The sequence below is a fragment of the Felis catus genome, chromosome C1 (genome assembly GCF_018350175.1).
Source record: "Felis catus isolate Fca126 chromosome C1, F.catus_Fca126_mat1.0, whole genome shotgun sequence".
Classification (NCBI taxonomy): Eukaryota; Metazoa; Chordata; class Mammalia; order Carnivora; family Felidae; genus Felis; species Felis catus.
In genome coordinates, this window is record NC_058375.1 from 77,716,160 (window position 1) to 77,739,876 (window position 23,717).

Sequence of the window (23,717 nt, forward strand, 5' to 3'; positions counted from 1 at the left end):
GGAAGTAATTAGTAATATCTAACACAAATTGCTTCACAGGTAGGAATGAATGGCTCCACTTAAAGGCTTGCTGCGTCTTTTCTGGCTTCTCCTTGTTTCATCTCCAGGTTAATAGCTGTGAAGTTACTAAGCTAACAGGGAGAAAAGGTTCTTAATTCACATGCTTTGTGCAGCCATTTTTTCATTCGGCAGATACTAAATGGCTAGCTAGTATGTGTAAGGCACTTGGCAAATCAATCTTTCCCAAAGCATGGCGACAACTAAGAAATGTTAAGAAATAAGAAATTTTTGGGGGCGCCTGGGTGGCTCAGTCAGTTGGGCGTCCGACTTTGGCTCAGGACATGATCTCACATTCCGTGGGTTTGAGCCCCACATCAGGATCTGTGCTTAGAGCTCAGAGCCTGGAGCCTGCTTCAGATTCCGTCTCCCTCTCTCTGCCCCTCCCCTGCTCATACTCTGTCTCTGTCTCTCTCTCTCTCAAAGATAAACATTAAAACAAATTAAAAAAAAAAGAAAGAAGAAATTTTTATATATAGTTTATGTCTTCATTTTCATGGGTATTAAAAACGTAATTTCACGTTGAGGATGTTAGGATAAAGCCAGTTTTTTTTTTTTTTTTAATTTAAAGAGAAATACTGGTAATAATACAGGTAGTATATGAACTCAGCAAAAACTGTGAAGACAGACAACACAGAAATGTATTTTTGGGAAATGCCACTCTGTAAGGACTTCAAATGCAAAGTAGGTACAAAATTTGCTCTCAAGAAATTCACAGTTTAAAGGATGCAAAAAGATAATATACCGATGTAAATATGGGAGGAGAAAGGGGGTCACTTCACTGGGTCCTGAGGGTAAACAGGGCAGAACAGGAAGAATTAAGGGGACAAGGGCAGGGAGAGCCTCAAGAGAAATATCAAAGCAGGAGAGGGAACATGGGAAGGTGTGGGGAACACTTAATTCACATGAAGCTGAGGAAATGTAGAAAAGAATATAGAGAAATAAAATTGGAAAGGTAGACTGCAGCCAGATATCAATGGGCCATGAAAGCCAAGCTTAACTAATCAGTGAAGGCAAAGAAAGAATACCATGTAATATAATTCACTGACCTGTGACCATGGCTTGCCTCCTGAAAAATAAAGGGTACATCTATTTCTAGCATATCAGGTATCACTTAATGACATTAATGCATTAATTTATTAAATCCACTTCAATTGCTTCACTTATTTGCCCAAAAGAATATATATTGGTAATTGAGCTAAAAAAAAAAAAAAAATCCTATTTTGGATCCTGTTCCAAATTTTATATGGTGTCATTACTGAATTACCAAGGAGTATCTCACAAGGTAAGGAAATTAAACTTTACTCCTCAAATCCAAGTCTCTCGGACCTAAGGAATTCATTCCCTGGGTTTGTTCCCAGCTCACAAGCCTTCAAGAAACACTTGATGAGTTTGGGGTATATTTTAACAGAAAAACAATCAAAGAATCAGAAACTACTCTGAGGTACTTGCCTTCAACACTTTTTTTTTTTTCTGTTTTACTTTTATTTGCATGTATTTTATGCAGAATTTACTCCTGGGCCATAAGTTTTTGTTTCTTCAGTTTCTTCTGGGATATCTTTTTCTTCTGTGCAACCTCCTCTTCTGGTTTAGGAACAATCTGCTCTTTTTCAGTAAGGATCATCTCAATGTGGCAGGGAGAGCTCACGTATGGGTTAATCTGACCTTGAGCCCTGTAGGTTCTACGCCGCATTTTGGGGGCTTTGTTCACCTGGATGTGCTCAATGACCAGAGAATCTACATCTAAACCCTTAAGTTCAGCATTACTCTCTGCATTTTTAAGCATGTGCAGTAAAAATTCAGCAGTTCTTTTTGGGCCACCGACCCTGTGTCCTGCCCCACTGTTTGGCCTGGGCACACCTACCAACTCCACCATTGTAGCATCAGAATGGCACACATTGCTTCTGCAAAGGGACATTTTCAGATACTTGGTGGCTTTTCGGATATGCATACCCTTGATGGCCTGGGCAGTTTCCTATGTGTTCTTAAAGTGAACACAAAGATTTGAACCTCTTGCTTTGCATGATTTTGTCGGGTTTTCCGGGTCAAGTGAATAGCGAACCAGTTTCAGAGATCACCTCAGGCCGCTTATGGGAAGAGGAAGAGCAGTGGCTCCTGGGAAAATTCACGTGCACTCCACCTTCAACACTTTTTACAAGGAACAACTCACAGGGCTTGGTAACTCTGGTCCCAGTTATATGCAAAAATCTTTATCTCCGATCCTTTGTTCTCTCCTGTAGAAGAAGTACGTCCAACAGTCCTTTATCTCTGCCTCTACTTTACCATCCCTAAAGGAAAACAGCTCTGACATTCTTCATCCTAGGAATGTCTTCTTGAGACGCCCTCCTAAGTCTTCACAAGACCTAACAAGTTTCCAGTACAAACCTGAAACAGTTTGGGGTCATAATCTCTCCCACTTTTTGAAAAATCAAGTAAACTGTTGGTAAGCAATTCTGGAATGAAAACAGGATTGTCTGATTTACAGAAAATGATTTGTCTGCCGTCAGGGAGAAGCAGTTAATTATCCTTGGCTGAGAAATGGAGAAAAGGAACTTTCACTACTACACGACCACTAACAGTGATGCTTCCCAATCTTGTATTCCTTCCAGTGTGAGACTCTGGACATAGCATTCACTTGGGGGTAAAGAAAAGTTCTGCCGAAGAATCTTACTTCGGGATTCAGTTTCCCCATGAATGAAGAGGCTAGAACAAAGCCTAGTTATGTGACCAACTGACAGTAACAGTCTTTATGTCAGATCCCTAGGAAGAGATGTAGCTGACAAGAAAAAATGGCCTGATGTGACTGAACCATCCGTTCAGAAATGCCAGGTCACACTAAATGGCTTGTGTACTCAATGAAAAGACTGACAGAAGTTTAGGTTAATCTGCCAAAGTAAATACAAAAGAACAAAACAGAAGATTTTTCCTCTTTCAAAAACTGAAAATATTCCAAAATGAATTTATTGAACTTTTCAGACCAGTGTGAACATGTCTTAGAGAATTTCTTTCCTACCCCACACCACATTTTTTTTTTTTTTTTTTAATTTTTACTTTAACTTCAGGTCAGTGTATGCCCTGTAGTCCTTTAGGCTTGGCAGAAAGAAAACAAATCATGAAATACTCAAAGTTAATCCTAAGGGCAAATAAAGATTTATAGTGGTCTTTCAAAATAGGTAGTGTTGACAAGATAATGAGACAAGTTAATTTATTTGATTTTGCTAATTTCTTCTAGACATACTTTTCAATGAGAGAGCTTCATGATTTAGACCGAATTGCAGGAAGACTGGCAGATTTTTCTAGTTTCTATTGAAATACAGAACTTCCGATAAATAAAAAAAAAAATATATGACTTTAGAAGAGTCAATGCAAACAACATGATTACACTGTCAGATTCTAAAAACATAATTTTGTTGGGATAATCCTCCTTAATAAAGACAATGGCTGCTCTTAGTTAACCATAAATCCTTAGGCTGGGAACAAGTCTCAGTCATTACAACTGACTCATTTGGTGACTGGGAATTCTTTTAGGTCAACGGGCAATGTGCTAAATGGTCACTGTTAGGCACACTGGCCAGCTCTGGATCCAAGGTGCAAAGTTACGAAGTTCTCTCATTTTTATTCCACTCGTTTTACTTCTTCCTGCCATTTTTCCCCCAAATACTTTACTGTCTGTTCCAGAAGCAAAAGAATAGGGAAAAGGGTGAAATTACAACCACTGGACTTGGTTACTGCAAACAGATCTGATAAAATTCTGAAAGAAGCCAGAGGAAAAAACACAAAATCAAATTTGTGTATAATAAAGCCACTGATTTTTAGTGACAGAAGAGACGTTAGAGATATTCTACTTCAAATATTTGTTGTAGATAAGGAAACTGAAACCTGAAGAGGTAATGGTATGCCCAAGTTCCATGCTGGTTATGGCATCATGGAGACTAGAACTCAAATAACCATTCCAGTAATCTAGCTTCTACTTATCTTACTAATGGAACTATCTACGTCTTTCTTTATAGAACCAACTCTCTACTATTGGAAAAGAAGGGCTTCCCCAAGTCTTCTGAATTTAGAGCCAGCCTTTAACTAGTGGATAAGAACAGAGAAACATAAGAAACGCCAAGAAATAACTTTGCCCACTGCAAAGCACCACATGATCTGTCCCTTAACTAACTCATCCCATCTCCTATTGCTTTCCTCCTTGCTCACTCTACTCCAGCCACCCCAGCCTTCTTACTTACCTCCAACAAGCTGCTTCCAAGCTTAGGGCTTTGACATCAGCAGGTCCTTCATCTGGCCTATTCTTCCCTTGGACCTGTGCATGACTCCTTTTCATCATTCAAGTCTCTGTTCAAGTGCACCTCCTCAAAGAAGCCTTTCCTAACCACCCTAACAACCACCCCTTCCTGTCTCCTAAATGGGTACCCTATGTTCAAAACAACATAAGCACTATGAAGGCTGAAATTCTGCCTTACTTACCACTGTATCTCTAGTCCCAGAACAATGCCTGCACCTGGTAAACACTCATACATTTTTAGAACGAATTAATGAATCAATGTATGAAAGACAAAGGAAAAATGAACCAACATATGGGGTAGATTCCACAACATGATGCTGAGAAATCTCTCCATTTATGTTTTTATATAAAATTGAAAGGGAGGGGCGCCTGGGTGGCGCAGTCGGTTAAGCGTCCGACTTCAGCCAGGTCACGATCTCCCGGTCCGTGAGTTCAAGCCCCGCGTCAGGCTCTGGGCTGATGGCTCAGAGCCTGGAGCTTGTTTCCGATTCTGTGTCTCCCTCTCTCTCTGCCCCTTCCCCGTTCATGCTCTGTCTCTCTCTGTCCCCCCAAAAATAAATAAACGTTGAAAAAAAAATTAAAAAATAAATAAATAAATAAAATAAAATTGAAAGGGAAAGAAGACAGTTGTATATATAGAAAATTACCAGAAAGCCCACTGGCTTCTATCTAAAGCATATCTGCTAGGTATTTCTGATAAAAGGTCATTGCCAATAAAACAAAAATAACTTTCAGCCTACTTGAGATATGCAAGAATCCAAGATCAAGTCATAATATATTTCAAAGTTCACCTGATTCTGCCAGCAGGAGCCCTGGAGTGTTGAATTTTTGGGCATGTGAATGATATATTTTTATTGAAACATTTTCCAAGATTCCTTTCCAAATTCAACTCCATGGTCTTTTTATCCCTAAAGGGCAAAACACTAACCTGTTTCCAAGCTATTTGGTAATATTTTGGCACAGATAATCCAGTAGAGAGAGTTGTTTGTATAGAAAAGAACTATCGTTAGTAACAGGATGTCCCAACCTGCCCCTCTTTCTAAGCTCTTAACCTATAGATGACAACCCAGCTATTTACATGTAATACTTACCAGATGGCTAGTTCATTGTAGTTCAAAGACCCACCTTTCCAATATGACTGAGTCAACAACAACACCAGGAGCAATATTTAAGCTCATGGTTAAGGACAGCAAAATGACTGAGATCATCTCAAAGGGAGCAAGATCAGGGGAAGAATTCACTATCTGCTATATCTTTGCTACCTTTGGCAAATTCTCAAGATTAGGAGTGTCAGGGCCACCAATGCCTGGTACTGTGCCTGACAATAACAGGCCCTTAATAAATACTGATTCAATGATTGAATAAATGTCTAAACCTTGGGAAAACCCACCTTGCCCAAAGATACTCACTGCACATTGACCCCATCTATAGGAATTATGTGCTGCAGATACAAGCTTGGGCTCTGCCAACTACTTCCAAACTCCGGACCTAGAATAGAGTATTTAGCCTCTCAGCCTCAATTTCCATGCCTGTAAACTAGAGCTAACAACAAGTCCTTTGCAAGGGTGTTGAGAAGACGGACCAAAATGCCAGTTTTCATAATCCTCTGAAGAAGCAGCTTACCAGTGTTTGATTTTGGCCCTGATCAGTGTGCTACTATTACCTCCTGCCTGTAGGTACTTGGATTTTGAAGTAGGATGAGAAACCAGTGACATCTGCATACTTGATCCTCAGCCACCTGGCTTCCAAATAAAGAACATTTCTTTTGCCATTTCCCAGCCTTCCCCTCAACCTTTGGGATTTGGGTCTCCTTAAAGACCAGGCCCAAGAGACAGAGCTTGGACAGCACAAATTCACAGGTTTCTTCGCCATCGTCCTGTTCAGGCAAGGCTAACTTGGGCAGACCCAACTCTTACTCTCCAAATTTCACTGCAATTCTGGGGACTTCAGAATCCAACAAAGAATGCATGGTCCTGAGAACACCACATTCATTCCACACCTAATCCCAACACCTCATCTACTCCAAAGCAACCTCAAATGTATGGACAGAAACTCAGTCACCTGCCTTTCCATCTGGAATATGACTCTAGAGAAATAGGCACACATGGGAAGTGCTAAAACCATGAACTCCTTCCAAGGCAGCTGAAGTCACCAGGTTATGAGGGAGAGCTAGAGATTTTCCCTAATCTGTGGCTGGGAGGTTTGGGGACAAACATTTGTCTTTAGAGGTCTATCTAAACTGCCCCTCCCAGTGTTAAAGATTATACCAATTCATCCAACTTTGAAGACCTGAGTACATGGTTGAACGCCCATTCTCCACCATAAACACCAACGGGCAAGGCTATCAAGCACAAGCTTTCACAGCTGCCAAGGTACTTGCTTTCTTCAAGTATTTCATACTCCTCAACTGGCTCCATTTTATTTACCAGCCTCCTCCCCTAGTCATGGAAAATTCTCCCTCTAGCTCTCAGCCAAACCACATCCCTATTTCAAACCTCTCCAAATTCTCACCTCCAAAAACCATTGCCAGGCTAACACACCTGGCTCCAATTACTCCAGCAACAAGCCTCCTCCAGCCCCAGCCCCACATCCTTCCAACATGCCTGATTCCTTAGCACTTCTGTGTTTATCTCAGCCCAGCTGTCCTTGATTAAGCCTGTTTGGCTAAGTTTTTATCATATGTGTTTAGAGCAATAATATGTTTCAATGTCTCTGTCCTTTCTGTTTACAGGTGTTGTTCTCTGCCCTGGTGTACACATCCAAGCACAAGCTCCACGAGCTCCTGCTCGCCTCACTCCCACAATGCTTTGCACTGGTGCACAGTCTACGAAGGCTGCTGCTGATGACTGTCCAGCTGCCTGGGTCTAATTACATGAGGAAGGGCCTTTGCTCAGGCAAACTGAAATGATTAGTTCTTCTAATCTTCGGTATTTCAAATAAATAAAAGAGAGTGGGAAATTCTTTGTGTGTACCCTGTCCTGATAAAACAGCAAAACTGTTTGGAAAATCATGAAATTTCTATTGTACAAGGCAGTAAGATCTAAGCAGTCAAACTCAAAAGCATTTCCCAAGTATTTGGAGGCTAGATTTGTCCCAGATCTGTAAACCCTACTTAATCCAGGTTTTCTTAAAACACACATACACATGAAGATATGAGATACACATAGTTTACATTTCAGCTATTAAGTGGCTCCCACTGGATGCTAAGGGTTTCCTTAAAAACATTTTCTAGTTTAACAATCCAAGAAACACTTTTATCTACATTTCAATTGATGTTTTGTACTAAATGCAAGTTTTGCTGTTTTTCAATTTGGAGACCTGAATTAACTAACTATATTTAAAAATATAACCTTAACAACAAAAAAAAAAAAAAAAAAAGAGGTTAGAGTGGGAGAGAGCCAAAGCATAAGAGACTCTTAAAAACTGAGAACAAACTGAGGGTTGATGGGGGGTGGGAGGTGGGTATTGAGGAGGGCACCTTTTGGGATGAGCACTGGGTGTTGTATGGAAACCAATTAGACAATAAATTTCATATATTGAAAATATATATATATATAACCTTAACTCTTAATGTAGACTAAAAAAAAAAGAAGAAGAAATAAAGAAACTCAAAAGATTGCACTGAAAGAAATACTGAATCTCAATCTTCCCAGTCTCTTTTTATTGACAAATAAAGAAACTGAGACTCACATGGTTCTATAGATTTGCTCAAGTTTAAACAAAAAAGATCTTGATAAATGGAGAGCCAAGTTCTCTATTAGCACTCACAATTCACTACACCTTGAAACCTGAATTAGGAAACACTACTTGGGGCACCTGGGTGGCTCAGTAGTGAAGCATCTGACTTTGGCTCAGGTCATGATCTCACGATTTGTGGGTTTGAGCCCTGCACTGGGCTCTGTGCTGACAGCTCAGAGACTGGAGCTTACTTCAGATTCTGTGTCTCCCTCTCTCTCTACCCTTCCCCTGATCATGTTCCATCTCTCTCTCAAAAATAAACATTAAAAAAAAATTTTTTTAAAGGAAACACTACTTCATGACTAAACCAAACATACTAATATCAATAATCAGATTGCTCAGAAAACATAATTATTTCCAAAATAAAATTTCCAAATAAAAATTGCTAACAGTCTAATAAAACTCGACTGTTACAATCAACTTCTGCACATTCACTCAAGCATTTATTTCACATATCTTTATTGAGTGTTCACTATATGCTGGGTATGTTCTAATTACTGGCAATCTCAGTGCACAAAATAAAACATCTCATGGATATTCTTGTAGAAGAGACAGACAACAAACACATTTAAATATAAATATCAGGTCATATTTTATCAGATGATAGGAGTTTTTTTGTTTTTGTTTTTGTTTTAAGTTTATTTAAAAAAAATGAGAGAGACAGAGCATAGGTGGGGGAGGGTAAGAAAGAGAGGGAGACACAGAATCCGAAGCAGGCTCCAGGCTCCAAGCTGTCAGCACAGAGCCTGATACAAAGCTTGAACTCATGGACCGTGAGATCATGACCCTGGCCAAAGTCGAACACTCAACTGACTGAGCCACCCAGGCGCCCCGGATGATAGGAGTTATTTTTAAAAAGTAAAACACGGTTTGGAGACAGTAGGGGTGAGTATGGCTATTTTAAAGGAGGAGGTCCATTGGGCTCTCTGCTGTCAGCACAGAGCCCACTTTGGATTCTCTGTCTCCCTTCTTTGCTCCTCCCCAGCTTGCTCTCTCAAATATAAATAAACATTGGGGTGCCTGGGTGGCTCAGTCAGCTGAGTGTCTGATTTCAGCTGAGGTCATGATCTCATGGTTCCTGAGTTCCAGCCCTACGTCAGGCTCTGTGCTGACAGCTTGGAGCCTGGAGCCTGCTTCGGATTCTGTGTCTCCCTCTGTGCCCCTCCCCCATTCACACTGTCTGTCTGTCTCTCTCTCTCTCTCTTTCTCTCTCAAAAATAAACGTTAAAAAAAATTTTTAATAAACATTTTAAAAATTATAAATGAATGAATGAATGAATGAATAAATGAATGGGATGGTCAATGAAGGCCTCTCTGCGGAGCTACCAGCAGGGCAGGGACTGGATGAAAGGAAGGAGAAGCGCTCCAGGCAGAGGACTGGAGGCAGGAGTGTGCTCTGTGCCTCTGGAGGACATCAGGCCCAACAACTACAGAGCCATAAGATTGGTGAGAAGCTGGGTGAGGGGTGACCACTGTGCCAGGGATTTTATCCTAAATGTAATGAGAAGTCACTGCAGGAAGCTCAGCTGGTGAGTTTTGTGGCTTGGACTTGAAAGGATGACTGAGGCTGCTGTGTGGAGAATAGATCTTATTAGTTAATAATGATAGCAGCTAACACTCATTGTGAGATTACAGCCCAAGCACTGTTCAAAGCACCTGTCACATTTTAACTGTTTTATTGGTATAGCATCTATGCAGTAGATACTATTATTTAAAAACCTGCACAGAGTCACACAGCTCATAAACAGTGGAGCCAAGTTTGCAAGGCAAGAACCCTAGCTCCGGGTTGTGCTCTCTGAAGGGATCTGGGCTAGGGGTTCACTGTGTCTCAAATAAAAATGTGATGGTGGCTCCACTGAAGAGGGGAGGGTTGGTGTGTGTGCTGGGGGGTGTCAAGCAGATGCTGATTCAGAGTATATTTTTATGGTAGAATAAACAAGATTGGACATGACATGTGAGAAAACACAGGAGGTCGTGGATAATGCCAAGGTTCTTGGACTTGGCAACTGGGTGGTAGTGTCTTTTTTAGAGATGAAGAACATGTGCAGTGAACAAAATGGGGGCAGGAGAACTACATGGAAGGAACTCAAGATAATCTCCCAAGCTAATGTGAAATCGGGAGTGTATTAGTTTCCTATGGCTGCTGTAACAAATTACTAAAGATTCGGTGGCTTAAAACAATAGAAATTTATTCTCTCATAGTTCTGGAGGCCAGACGTCTAAAATCAGTCTGTGCCAAATCAGGTTAATGAGTCCAAATCAAGGTGTCAGCAGGGCCATTGTTCCTCCAGAGCTCTAGGAGAGAATCCACTCCTTGCTTCTTCCGGCCTCCCACAGCTGTTGTTATTTCTTGGCTTGTGGCCCTGTCACTCCTATCTCTGCCTCCACAGTCAGACGGCCTTATCCCCTTTTGTCTATATTAAACCTCTGTCTTACAAGGAAACGTGTGATTGCATTTAGACACTGCTCCGATAATCCAGGAAAATCTTCTCACCTCAAAATCCTTCAATTAATCACATTTGCAAAGACTTGTTCTATAAAGCATTCATATAGTAGCATTTTCTATAAAACATTCATGTAGTAACATCTTGGGGAGGAGGATGTAGGCATATCTTTGGGAGCCATTTTTTAGCCTACCACAGGTGTGGACAAAGAGTTGGCAAAATGTATTCCTCCTTTACATGAGAATTTGATCTTCTGTTAACTCTCTTAACTCTGTAACCCTGGTAATCTACAACAACATGCCAACTATAATAAAAGGCAAGTTGCTCATGATAGAATTCTATCCCTAACTGGAAAACTGTATTAGCATTGGAAAGATTAAAAATACCTGATAGGAAGAGAGATTTGGGGGCTTCCCTGAGAGCAGTGACTCTCATAAATCAGGCATTTCCTTCATGGCCACCATGGACACTATTCCTATAGAGCATAGTCGCGTATTAGCTCCCAGGAGGTATAAAGTTTCTTTTTTTTTTAATTTTTTTTTTTTAATGTTTATTTGAGAGAGAGAGACAGAGCTTGAGCAGGGGAGGGGCAGAGAGAGAGGGAGACACAGAATCCGAAGCAGGCTCCAGGCTCTGAGCTGTCAGCACAGAGCCCAGCCAGCGCAGGGCTTGAACTCACAAACCACGAGATCATGACCTGAGCTGAAGTCGGATGCTTAACCGACTGAGCCACCCAGGTGCCCCAGAGGTATAAAGTTACTAAACCAGGACAAGACACACAAACTCATACCATGTAGATCTCCTGGCATTTGAGCCGTCTACTGGACAGCTCTGGATGGTGATATGAACTGGTGTGCAGACAGCCACAAGGCATCCGAAAAAGAGAGATGTCAGGCTGCCCAGCTGTAAGCTGTGGTCCCCACCCTAGATCTCTTTAAGTAGACTAAAGCCACCTGCGGCCTGTGACAGGCTCTTGGGTCTGAATGTGTATTTGAACCCAAGAAGACCCCCCTGGGTGTTTGCTGCCACATGTAATACAGATATCATTTCAGCTTAACTATTTCAGTTTCTTCCTCCACCAAACCCTTTAACAAAGTGACCAGCAGGGAAAAGGAGCAGAGCATTTGTTCCATCTAGTTGCCTCATGGTGGTCTCGCAATAAGCAGCAGAATGGCTAAAAGGGGCAAAGGGAAAGGAAAACTTGGAAAATACAAATTAATAAATTCACAAAAACTGAGCTGACTATTCCCTTGGGGAGGAGCAGTGAGTAGTGCCTTCAGATGAATATGTCATGTTTCCTGCACTGTGCCTTAAGAGGCCTACCCTGCAAGATTAAATACAAAAGTCCCAACCCACATCTCTGCTGGAAACGTGCAAGTGGACTCATTACTCAGAGCCAAGATAAAGGATAAATCTTTATGAGTACCGTAAGTATGAGTCATAAAAAATAGGAAACACATGTAGGACGTATACACAGTAATAGTACCGAGCCAGGGAAAGTGTTTAGGAAATGTATATAAAAACACATGGCAAAAACGGGACTAAACAGGACTCTTGTACACAGCTCCAAAACACATCAAAAAAGCTCACAGCAAGTTAGGGGTCCATGCCACTGTGGTCTCTAATAAACAGAGGTCATTTCCCTATTTGGAAATAGGCTGGGTTTCTTTCTTTCTTTCTTTTTTTTTAATGCAAAAAGGAGGAGAATGGAATCAAGAAAAAGTAACTTGGAGAAGGCTTTGAGAGATTTTATGATTTGGGAAATTTGAACAGCTTCCAACTAAAACACTGGGAATTAGATATTTACAGCATTAAAAATGAAAAAAAAATCTTTTCAGAGAAAGACTTGTTCACAATGGTAATATGACCATTTCATTTACATTCTCACTATCTTAACAACCAGTAACGATAAAGGGGAGAAAAAGTGGAACCTTCAGCCCATACGAAAGCAGGAAACAAAGCAGCAACACACGCACTAATAACTTACAGAGTCATAAAGGGCCAGTATTAAAACCTCTAAATGGTGCTAGGCAGAAAGAACTAATGGTGGGGAACAGGTAGAGCCTTTTGGCCAATTGCACCAGATAAAATCGGTGAGGGGGGGGGGGATGTTCAGAATACAAGGGAGAACAATTGGCCCCCCTAAGTCTTCTGGGGCCAGATGACAAAGGCAAAATGCCCAAGCGTGACTCATCATTGGAAATTAAACTCTTCAATCGCCTTTGACTTTGGAAGGTCCCCAAATCTACAACTCAAAGTGGCAAGCAAAGGGGACACCCTAAGTACCCAGAAATACCACACCAAAGTGTGCATGTCCATGTCCAGATGGACCTTCAGGTCCCTCAGACTTTAGACTTGTCCTTGATCTTCAGAAACAACTATTGATTCCCAAGAAAAGCACTAGTGCATGTCTATCGACCTGAGGTTGAGAGGAGTAGCAGCGGGATGTGTAAAATATTGTTCTTAACTTCTTAACTGTTAAATTTACTACCGACTTCGAGCAAGTCAAAGCTCTTTTGTACCTATCTGGAAGTAGAAATCTCAATACAACTTCCACTTTACACAAAGATCCAACTGTAGACCACTAAAAGACCACCCCCCACCCTGCAGCACGGTTACAGCTAAGTGACATCCCATCTTCTCTCCACCCTCCATTTCTTAGTCCTCTCAGCTGCGAGGTCTCTTTTTCCCTCTCTCCCAAGGAACCTGCACATGTGTGCACATCACTAGGAGGCCACACTTGCCAAGGGCTCACCTCTAAGATAATGAATGCTGTTTCCATCTAAATCAGTGTACAGGTACTGAGTACCTACCCTGTGGCAAGCCCAGTGCTAGGCACATACAAACTACAGCCACAACACCAATTTGCTGTAGCAAGTTCAGAAAGAATCAGATTAAGTGTACACATGTTATCAACAAAGAGAATTTAAACTTTAATGGGTGCAATGTGGTATTTGGGCTCCAGGCAAGAATTAGGCTACTGCAGTGATCCTGGATCCTGTGGGTGACTCTCCTTGGCTCATAGTTAAACCCAGCTAGTCTTTCTATCTTCAATAGAAGCCAAATCATATCTGCCATTTGCCTATCTTCCCCCAAAGGGTATAAATATTCTAGTTTCAGCCAAGCGACTCTGTGGAGTTTGGGTAAAAAATGCCATTAATATAAAGCACTATTGCAGGATAGTCTTGGACTAGAACCCAGACAATACCAGATGACTGTGGGCAAGGAACCATACCCAGGAATCAAAGTATAGCCATTTCAACTTAGTTTTAGCATTCTAAATCAAGAGGGCATGCAGAGCAAAACCCTATCAGAATATTTTTAAATGGTAGGGCACCTGGGTGGCTCAGTTGGTTAGGCATCTAATTCGGCTCAGGCCATGATCTCACAGCTCATGGGTTGGAGCCCCACACTGGGCTTTGTGCTGACAGCTCAGAGTCTGGAGCCTGCTTCAGATTCTGTGTCTCCCTCTCTCTGCCCCTCCCCCACTCACGCTGTCTCTCTCTCTCTCTCTTTCTCTCTCTCTCTCTCTGTCTCAAAAATAAACATTAAACAAATAGTGACCAATAAACTTATAAAAGGCAATTCATAAAAAAATATCTTTTTCAATCCTATTCTTAAGAGATTAAAAGAGCTATCTAGTATCTGGACATTGATACTTTAGCATTTCAGACAAGGCCAAGAAGCTCAGAAAGGACTATTTCAATTAACCACCAGTCTAGCTGAGGTGCCCTGGCAGTCTGGAAAGGAAAAGACAGAGCACACATTTGCAATAGAAGTCAAAGCAACAGGTCTTCCAAACACAGATTCAGATTCCTGCATCTTTAAGAACAGACCCTCATAAATGGATTGCTTCTGCTGGACACCATGCTTTAAATAAACAGACTCTTCTGGCCGACACACCACTTCCTGTAGGGTTCTGGTGGGTAAAGCTTGAAAACGCTGCCAAATCCAATGACCAGCAACTTTTGAGCTGACTTAGAAAACAAGCTACAAAGACTTGAGTCCAGAGTAAACAAAGGAAAAAGCCACATTAAACAGGGAACAAATTACTATACAGGCAGGGATATTTTAAGTGCTCACTGAGCAAAAAAACAAAATAAAAAAAATCAAGTTATTAGATATTTAACAATACAGGGTAAAATGCCCTCTCTCAATTGGCGGAATCAAGGCTAATTAATTCCAGCCATATTAAGAATTGGCTGGGAATCATCCCCTACATCATGAGGACAGATCATTCTTTCCTTTTTTTTTTTTTTTTTTTAAATTTTGTTTATTTTTGAGAGAGAGAGAGACAGAGCATTAGTAGGGTAGGGGCCGAGAGAGAGGGAGACCCAGAATTTGAAGCAGGCTCTGAGCTGTCAGCACACAGCCCTGACGTGGGGCTCAAACCCACAAGCAGTGAGATCATGACCTGAGCTGAAGTCAGTCGCTTAACCAACTAAGCCACCCAGGTGGCCCCAGGACAGATCATTGTTAATGGCCTTACTTCAAATCTGGCTCAGGTCATATGAGTTACCCAAGGGAGCTGCATGGAGTTGAAAACCACTTACAGCTTTTTACCCAGCTGAGGGAAAGGACTAACTAGTTTACTAGCAGATGACTACAATCTGTGAGAGTAGAGAAAAAATGTAACAAAAATTCAGAAATGGACTGGGGAAAGACTGACGCGGGGCTCTGGATACTTTAAACTGCAATAGCATGAGATTTAATTAGGGAAAATAAATCAAAGCCATAATACAAAATGGAGGATACCTGCTTAGCTAGAGTGGTTAAGAGAGGCCTGAGAACAAAAACACCAAGTTCACGAATACAATGCAAATCAAATAAAAGTACACTGTGGAAAAGGGGAGTAGTTTCAGAAGACTTACAGTGATACTTTTAAATAACACCTTGGCATCATTCAAGAACCTAATATGCACAAAGCAAAAGAGGTCCAAGATTTGGTTCCTGCCCCTAAGGACTCCACTCACCAGCTGGGTGTGCAAGATTAACACATAATTCAGCAGCAAATACTACAAGAAAATACACAATCCCATACTCTGAGGAGGTACAGACTGTGCTGGGGTGGGGAATGAGCAATTTTAGAACAGAGGGAGAGGGAGAGGGATAAAGGACCAAGGAAGAGTTGCTGTAGAGTTAAGACTTAGAAATGGGCTTCTAACATGGCACAGATTGAGTTAAGAGGGAACTTCAGGTGGAATTAGGAAGAAAGGTGTGGGGCAATGGAATCTGCACTGAAGCATCTCTGAGGGATTCGGAAGGGTTCACATACCACACACACGTGGAGAAACACGGATCCACAGGGTCAGTCCAAACCCTCACTCATGCAGCCTTTCCACTCTCATCTTCCACTTTCGAGCCCCAGCCCACCCTACCCACCCCCCACTGTCCCCATTTTGTCCCCATCCTCTATTCCAATGGTTGGCAAGCTTTCTCTGCAAATGGCCAGATCATCAATCTTTCAGGCTTTGTCACACTACTCAACTCTGCCATTGTAGTAAGAAAGCAGCCACAGATGATAGATAAATGAATGGGCACGGCTATATTCCAATACACTTTATTTTATTTACAAAAAAACCCCACCAAAACCCAAAAAACAAAAAAACTTTATTTACAAAACTAGGTATCACACTGGTGAATGGATAAGCAAAACGGTACAGCCGTACAATGGAGTACTGTTCGGAAATAAAAAGGAATTAAAATAACTAATACATGCTACAACATGGATGAATCTCAAATGCATTATGTTAAGTGAAAGAAGCCAGTCATAAAAATCACATGCACTATACCATTCCACCTATATAAAATACCCAAAATAAAGAAATAAAGTAGACTTTATTTCTACTTCAAGGTGGTTGTCTAGGGCAGGGGGTAGGACCACAGGCAATGGAGAGTGATTGCTAATGGGTACAAAGTTTTCTTTTGGAGAGCTGAAAAATAAACTTTATGGTATGTAAATTATGTACATATAAAATAGGCAGCAGGCAGAATTTGGCCCAAAGGCCAGTTTTGCACTCCTTGAACTGTACCCCAGCCACACACATGTACATGGAGGAATTTTTCCTCTACATGTGGTTTCTGCTTTCTCCTCTGTGTATACTGAGGCCTCTCTTCCCTTCTGCCCAGAAACTTCTACTTGACTTTCAAACCCTTTATTAAATGCTCTCTTCTGGGAATCGTTCCCACACCTGCAGATAGAATTACCACTGCCTCTGTTGGGCTCCTGAAAAATTTTGTTAATTTTAGAACAAATAATGGTCATATTATTTGTCACATTGCATTAAAATTTATTTGCTCTCAATCCTCAGTAAATTCTGAAGACATAAACATGAGTAAGAATGTAACAGAATTGGGGCCCCTGGGTGGCTCAGTCAGTTGAGTGTCTGACTTCAGGTCATGGTCTCATGGTTTGTAAGTTCGAGCCCCACATAGGCTCACTGCTGTCAGCATAAAGCCCACCTCAGATCCTCTGTCTCCCTCTCTCTCAAAAATAAATAAAACATTTTTAAAAAAGGATGTAGCAGAATGTCTACCTAGCAGGCAGTAGGTTCTCACTGAATGCGTCTGTAAATGAATGAATTATGAGATGTTATGTAGAGAAAACTGGTTTTAAGAAATGGTTCACAAGCTAGACTGAAACAATCAGTCCCAGGAAACTGGTTTAAAAAGCTGCAGGGTAAGGGGTGCCTGGGTGGGCTCAGTGAGTTGAGCTTCTGACTCTTGATTTCAGCCCAGGTCATGATCCCAGGGTCCTGGAATCAAGCCCTGAACTGGGCTCCATGCCGAGCATGGAGCCTGCTTAAGATTTTCTTTCTCTCTCTCTCTCTCTCAAATTAAAAAAAAAAAAAAAAAAAAAAAAAAAAAAAAAAAAAAAAAAAAAAAAAAAAGCTGCAGGGTAAGTGGAGAAGAACACAGAAATTCAAGAGATATTTCAGAGAAAATGTCAATAAAACCTGGTGACTGACTGATACAGGGTCTGAAAGGGATGGATAAATCCAAGATGGTTCAAAGGACCTATGGCAGATGGCAGCAGTGACACTGATGGGACAGGGAAGTTGGACTGATAAACAGCACTGGGGGAAGAAGTCCGGCTCACATTCCATTTCAGAGATGATAAAAAGAGCTAGCATTTGATTGTTGACTGTATGCCAGGCACACATGGCAGCCCTAAGTGCCATACAGCCATCTCTAAGCCTCAGTAAACTCTCTAAGGAATTGCTACTATCATCTGCATTTTACAGATGAGCAAATGGGGCTTAGAGAATGAAGTAACTCACCAAGAGGCACACGCCTGGGAAGTGACTGCGAGCTTGAGGTAAGACCAGGGAGGCAGGGTTCTTTAGAGACCTGACTGGAGCTCCACTGGAGAAGCCTGGAGGGAGTGTTGGGAGTCTTTTGCATGGAGGTGCGAATCCAGAGAATCCAGAGAATAGATGAGTGACCCAGGGACAACAGACAGGGTGTTAAAAAAAAAAAAAAAAAAAAAAGGCCAAAGACCATACTCCAGTCAAGAACCCCTGAGAAGGAACAAAGAGTTGGGAAAGAAACAGAAAAACAGATGGTAGGGAAGGAGGAGAACCAGGCTAAGGTAACATCCTGGAGCCCAGAGAGAGATGTCAGAAAAGGGGGTGCAGAAAAAGGAGTCGAGGAGGAGTAACAGTGGGGAAAGGTGCTGGGGTAGGAAGTGCTCTGCCACAGAAATCAGGGCGTCTGCGTTCCAGTCCAGCACTGGCACCAACTTCTTGTCTGACAGTGAACAAGTCGTCACTTTACTCCCTGGCCCCGGTCTCCTCTGTACGGTAGTTAAGTCTAGACTGTCTCCAGGGCACCCCTCCAATCCCAGCATCCCATGAGTCGGTCTGAAGGGCATCATCAGAGATCAGCTCAGGAGAACAGAAGTCAGGCTGCAGAGGAAAGAAGGCAAAGACAGGACACACAGATGTTCACTCATTCAAGAAGTGGGAGAGACAAGGATAAGAGAAACACAATAGCGTGGAGAGATGATCAGTAGCGCCACATTCACACCTGGCATCTTCAATGTGGAAGAAAGAAAAGTAAAATAATTAAAGTAATTAAAAGTAAAAATAAAATAAAGTAAAATAATTAAATAATTTCTGTGCTCATTTTCACAGAAACACTCAGAAAACACACTGGGGGAACGATTGAAAGGGATTTAAGAAACATTTCTGCAGAATTTGAGTAGTTAAATCAGAGATATTAGCAGTAAATTTCTTTTTACTCTCAAACAAAATGTCAAGATAGCAGATAAGCAATGAAAACAAGAAAGTACAAGTTAGAGATTTGGACACTGCACACACAAGCTGGGCATCTGCCCAATCAGCACATCTGGGTCTCAGATTTGTAGACTTGCCTCGTACTTTGGTCTACTGCTTGTTAAAATACTCTCCAAAAAGTCCTAAAAGCAAAAATATCCCATTTTCAAATGCAGAGGGGGCTCCTGTAAAAACATTTTTTAACAACATTTTTAGGAAATTAGAATTTTTTAAAAGTCAAGAGTAATTACCATGGCAACAACGGTATGGATCAGGGCTGTAATCCCAACCTCCATAAAGACAAACACCACACTGGTTGGAAAATGCTGCTGCAAAAATTTTAGAGGGGGTCCAGGCAGTCTCTTCTCCAGACTGGGGAAGAGGCAATCATGAAAGGTTTTTTTAATCTGTCACCCCTCAAGCAGCAAAGAACTTAACCCAGCATTACCTCATGCTAAAATGGCAGAGACCAACCAGGCTCAGTCCCCCTGGTGGGGCAAGAAGGAGTGCTTTCGGAGGGCAATTTTACAGCATCTGGACGTTACTATGATAAATGACAGGGTTTAAGCAATGTGGCCAGCCAGCATCTTGGTAGGAATGCTGTAACTTTTTCGCTTGGTTTGTGTCCCGATTTGTTTGCTAACCCCTGATGTTTACTATTATCGCTCTGATTTCTGCTTTTACTTTTTTCTACACTTCCAAAACAGGGTTTCTGAAGAGTTCTTATTTCAGAGTTGGCTATAATTTCTGATTCAACATCTTGCCCCAACATGTTAGAAACCATCCTTCACTAGTGTGGCCTGTTCTCTAAACTGGCCTGCATTGTCCTCTGCTGAGCCAGCAGCCAGGTCTAGTTGCCTTGCTGTCCCCAACCCTGCTCCTAGCCTAGCACCTTCATAGTGCCCAGCAGGGTGTATTGAGTACCTCAGGCACCAGGGTGGCTCAGTCAGCTAAGCATCTGACTTTGGCTCAGGTCATGTCACGGTTCGTGGGTTAGAGCCCTGCATCAGGCTCCCTGCTGTCAGCATGGAGCCTGGAGCCTGCTTGGGATCCTCTGTCCTACCTCTCTTTGCCCCTCCCCCGCCTGTTCTTTCTCCCTCTCTCTCTCAAAAATAAATAAGTAAAAACTTAAAAAAACTGTATTGAGTATCTTCAGGTGAAGGGGCAGCTCCCTTCAAATGATGTGACTGGCCTGTTTACTTAGAGCCTCCAATCCTGCATGGGAGTCAGATTCAGTTGTCTTTCAAATTAATGAAATAAGTTCCACAGTAGCACTCAAATGAATAGAGAAATGTGACCCTTGTTGTCAGTTTAACTTTCTGATATATCTGCTGTAGATCTGCACAAAATGGTCAGTTCAGAGGCAATCTCACCTAAAATGCTGGAGTGATTTCCAAAACAATCTCCATTTAAACAAACACCAGGCAGCATTTATACATGGAAGGTATTTGTTTAGTAACTAAATTTCACCAATATACAATGTCTGTGCGTGAGCGGTTTACTCTGACACTTGCTAAGCATATACTACATGTAAGATCTCTGAAACATTAACAGCCTTGAGTTTATTTGGATTTTTTCTGCACATACACAAGACCAGCACTGGCAAATCACTCATGAATAACTGCAGAGGAAAAAATGTCCCAGGCAGAGAAGGAATGTAGCTAGTATGCTACTGTTTTCGTGTTCATCTGATATTTTTGCTCCAACATAGGTAGTCTCCAAAAAGCCAGTCTTGTAATTTTGTATCCATTCTTTGGGTGGTGATGAGTAAAGGTAAGACACAGCCCATTCCACTCACCCCTGGGCTGCTCTGTCTGTATTTTAATAACTGAGGGGGAAGATGGGGCACCTGGCTGGCTTAGTCAGTTAAGTGTCCAACTTCGGCTCAGGTCATGATCCCACGGTTCATGGGTTCGAGCCCCACATCGGGCTCTGTGCCTACAGCTCGGAGCCTGGAGCCGGCTTCAGATTCTGTTGTCTCCCTCTCTCCCTCTGCGCCCCCCTGGCTCATTCCCTGTCTCTCTCTATCCCTCAAAAATAAATAAACGTTAAGAATTAAAAAAAAAAATAACTGAGGGAGAAGAGAAATGTTGTTCACCTACTAACATTGTGGAAACAGAGACAAGACTATGTATAGATAGGTGAGTAGGTAGGTAGTAGTGATTTCCAAAATGTTTAATCCTTGAACTGCCAGATTCCTCAAAGTAAGCAAAAAAGATGTCAAATCAGAAGTCAAAGTCCATGGAATAAAGCTCACCTATTTCATTCATAGCAGGAAGAGTCCTTTAATTTGTTCATTCTCCCTTATCACATGGTTCAAGCAAGTTTGGTCACAAGAAGTCATGGATGGAAGCAGAGGACAGGTGGGTTACTTTTGTGAAGGCAGCTGAAAGCCTTATGGGGGGAGGGAGGGAAGGAAATAATCAACAATGAAGGACAGATGGGAGGTGGCATTTGGTATGGCCATTAATGGCCACGTAGAGTGCAAGGGATCCTCAGTTTCCTGCATTTTAGAATTACTAATGTATGATGTGATCATCTTCTAAATGAGAGAGGAAAAAAGACAGCAAGAGACCAACCTTAATACTGCCCCAAAGCCACAAGAAGGGAATGAAAAGGGACTGGGGACACTGGAATGAGCTGTCACAAGCCTATGCAGGAAACCCAAACCCTGAGTAGGAGATCAGCTGGCTCACCTAACAGGTGGAGCCAGAGTGGTCAGCAGGTTTCATAGCGAGGAACAAGGTAAGAGCTGAAGGTAGAAGGGAAGTGGATGGGAAGAGTGGGGAAAGCCTGTGCTAGAAGAGTCCAACCGACCCAGCGTCCACTGCCTCCCTAAGCCTTGCTCCTTTCTCTGGTGACAATGAGGACAGGCAGAAATAATACAAGTGCCAGGCAGGTGGCCAGCCCCCAGCAGGCACTTCACCACCACCATCACCATAGTCGTCGCTGTTACTGTAACTCAGTGGGCATGGGAACTGTTAAGAAGCAAGCAGAACAGTTAGCATTTCAGAGAGATGTGCTTACTTGCTTCTCTTTCTCCCAACTGTGGTCTTTCCTGCCCTCAAAAGGAAGCGGGGGGGCACCTGAGTGGCTCAGTCGGTTAAGCATCTGACTTAGGCTCATGTCATGATCTCACGGTTCTTGAGTTCCAGCCCCCTGTCGGGCTCTGTGCTGACACCTTAGAGCCTGGAGCCTGATACGGATTCTTTGTCTCCCTCTCTCTCTGCCCCTCCCCTGCTCACACTCCGTCTCTCTCTCTCAAAACTAAATAAACATCAAAAAAAATTTTTTTTTATTTTTTTAAATTTTTTTTCAACGTTTTTTATTTATTTTTGGGACAGAGAGAGACAGAGCATGAACGGGGGAGGGGCAGAGAGAGAGGGAGACACAAAATCGGAAACAGGCTCCAGGCTCCGAGCCATCAGCCCAGAGCCTGACGCGGGGCTCGAACTCACGGACCGCGAGATCGTGACCTGGCTGAAGTCGGACGCTTAACCGACTGCGCCACCCAGGCGCCCCAAAAAAAATTTTTTTTAAAAAGCAGGGAAGGAACAACTTTATGCCACAGTCCTCGAGAAGGTACAAAGTAAAAGTGATTTGCAGCCACATGTGTGATTAACCACACATCCCATTTGGCCCCGCCTGCCAAGACGTGTGGATCCAAATTTCATATTCAACCATACCAAACACACTAACCCACAGAGCCAACAACTATGCTTTTCTTTTTGCTTTGTCCTCATCCTGCATTTCTGCTTACACTGTTGAGATGTCTACTGTAAGCCTATCCCAAATCCTTTCTTTGGAATGAGGCAGAGAATAAGCAAATACATGAAAGTATGAACGGTTCTGAACTTTCTGAGGGATAAAGTTATTAAACCTGGTCCCTTTCCCATGACAATGAGCCTTCCAGATCTTTCTTCCATACAACCAGTTATTGGAATAGACATTAAGAGTTACTGCTTTAATGTCAAGACAAATATATAAATTTAAACACCATGTCTTTTATATACGTAGGTAATGCTAACTAGGGGCTTGGTCTCAGCAGCTTTTCATAGTAAACAGGCAATTAGGTAAGTCGGAAATAGAAAAGACACATGGCCACATAAAAGCAGGTCACAATAAAAATTAGATAGGGAACAAAATTGTTGCCATTCCAGCAACTAATGAAAGTACGTTACTGTAAGCAAGCCTCTGGTGGTGCTATAACCCTTCTCAGGAATCAGGAAACACCCCGAGGGCCCAAACTCTGACAGGGGGACGGGTACGTTTTAGAAGGCAAAGAGCGAGAGCTGGTTTTCACAGGATGAAAATGATGACACCGGTGTCTGCTTATTCCTAAAGACAAAACTGATCTCTCTGGGCTGTTTACTGTCTTCTGCCCTTCTCTGTCGCCAGAGAGTCTTTTTCAAGTTTCCTGTTCACTTCCAGGCCTGTTGTTTCCAAAACCAATGATTACAAATGAGAGGTGTGGTCTCAGATGAAAAATACAATTATAGGTCTCTGCACTGTCCTGAGGAGAACCCAGCAGGGAGGCCAGTGGCAAAGCAGTGCTTTGCTACAGAAGGCTTTGTATACATTATTGTCACAAGCGAGTTTCTGACACAAATTCTCTGCAGGCCTCTAAAACTGTTTCTCTGACTTAAGCGTAACTATTTCCCCAAATCTTGTCAACCTGCTGCAGTTATTACTTCCAGGTGTAGGGCTCTGTCACCTCCTTCACACAGGAATAGCAGCAGCCTCTCTTCAGCTGAAGAACCTTAAGATGCCTAGGAGGTAGGAATTTAGCAAAATGTCAGAGAAGGGTGGGTTTATAATAGATCTTAGTGTTGATCCTGCACCAATAACAAGCTACGGGAAAGAGCTGATTTAGTAATTTAAGGGGGAAATGGTGAAAAACAACTACCTTGGTCA

General features: G+C 42.2%; 1 protein-coding gene and 1 pseudogene across 3 annotated transcripts in view; both read right to left on the reverse strand.

The window, feature by feature from the left end:
* TGFBR3 (transforming growth factor beta receptor 3) overlaps nt 1-23,717 on the reverse strand; it is a 209,833-nt gene that overhangs the window by 94,649 nt on the left and 91,467 nt on the right. The window lies entirely within an intron of this gene.
* Nucleotides 1,534-2,023, reverse strand: LOC102902467 (annotated as a pseudogene).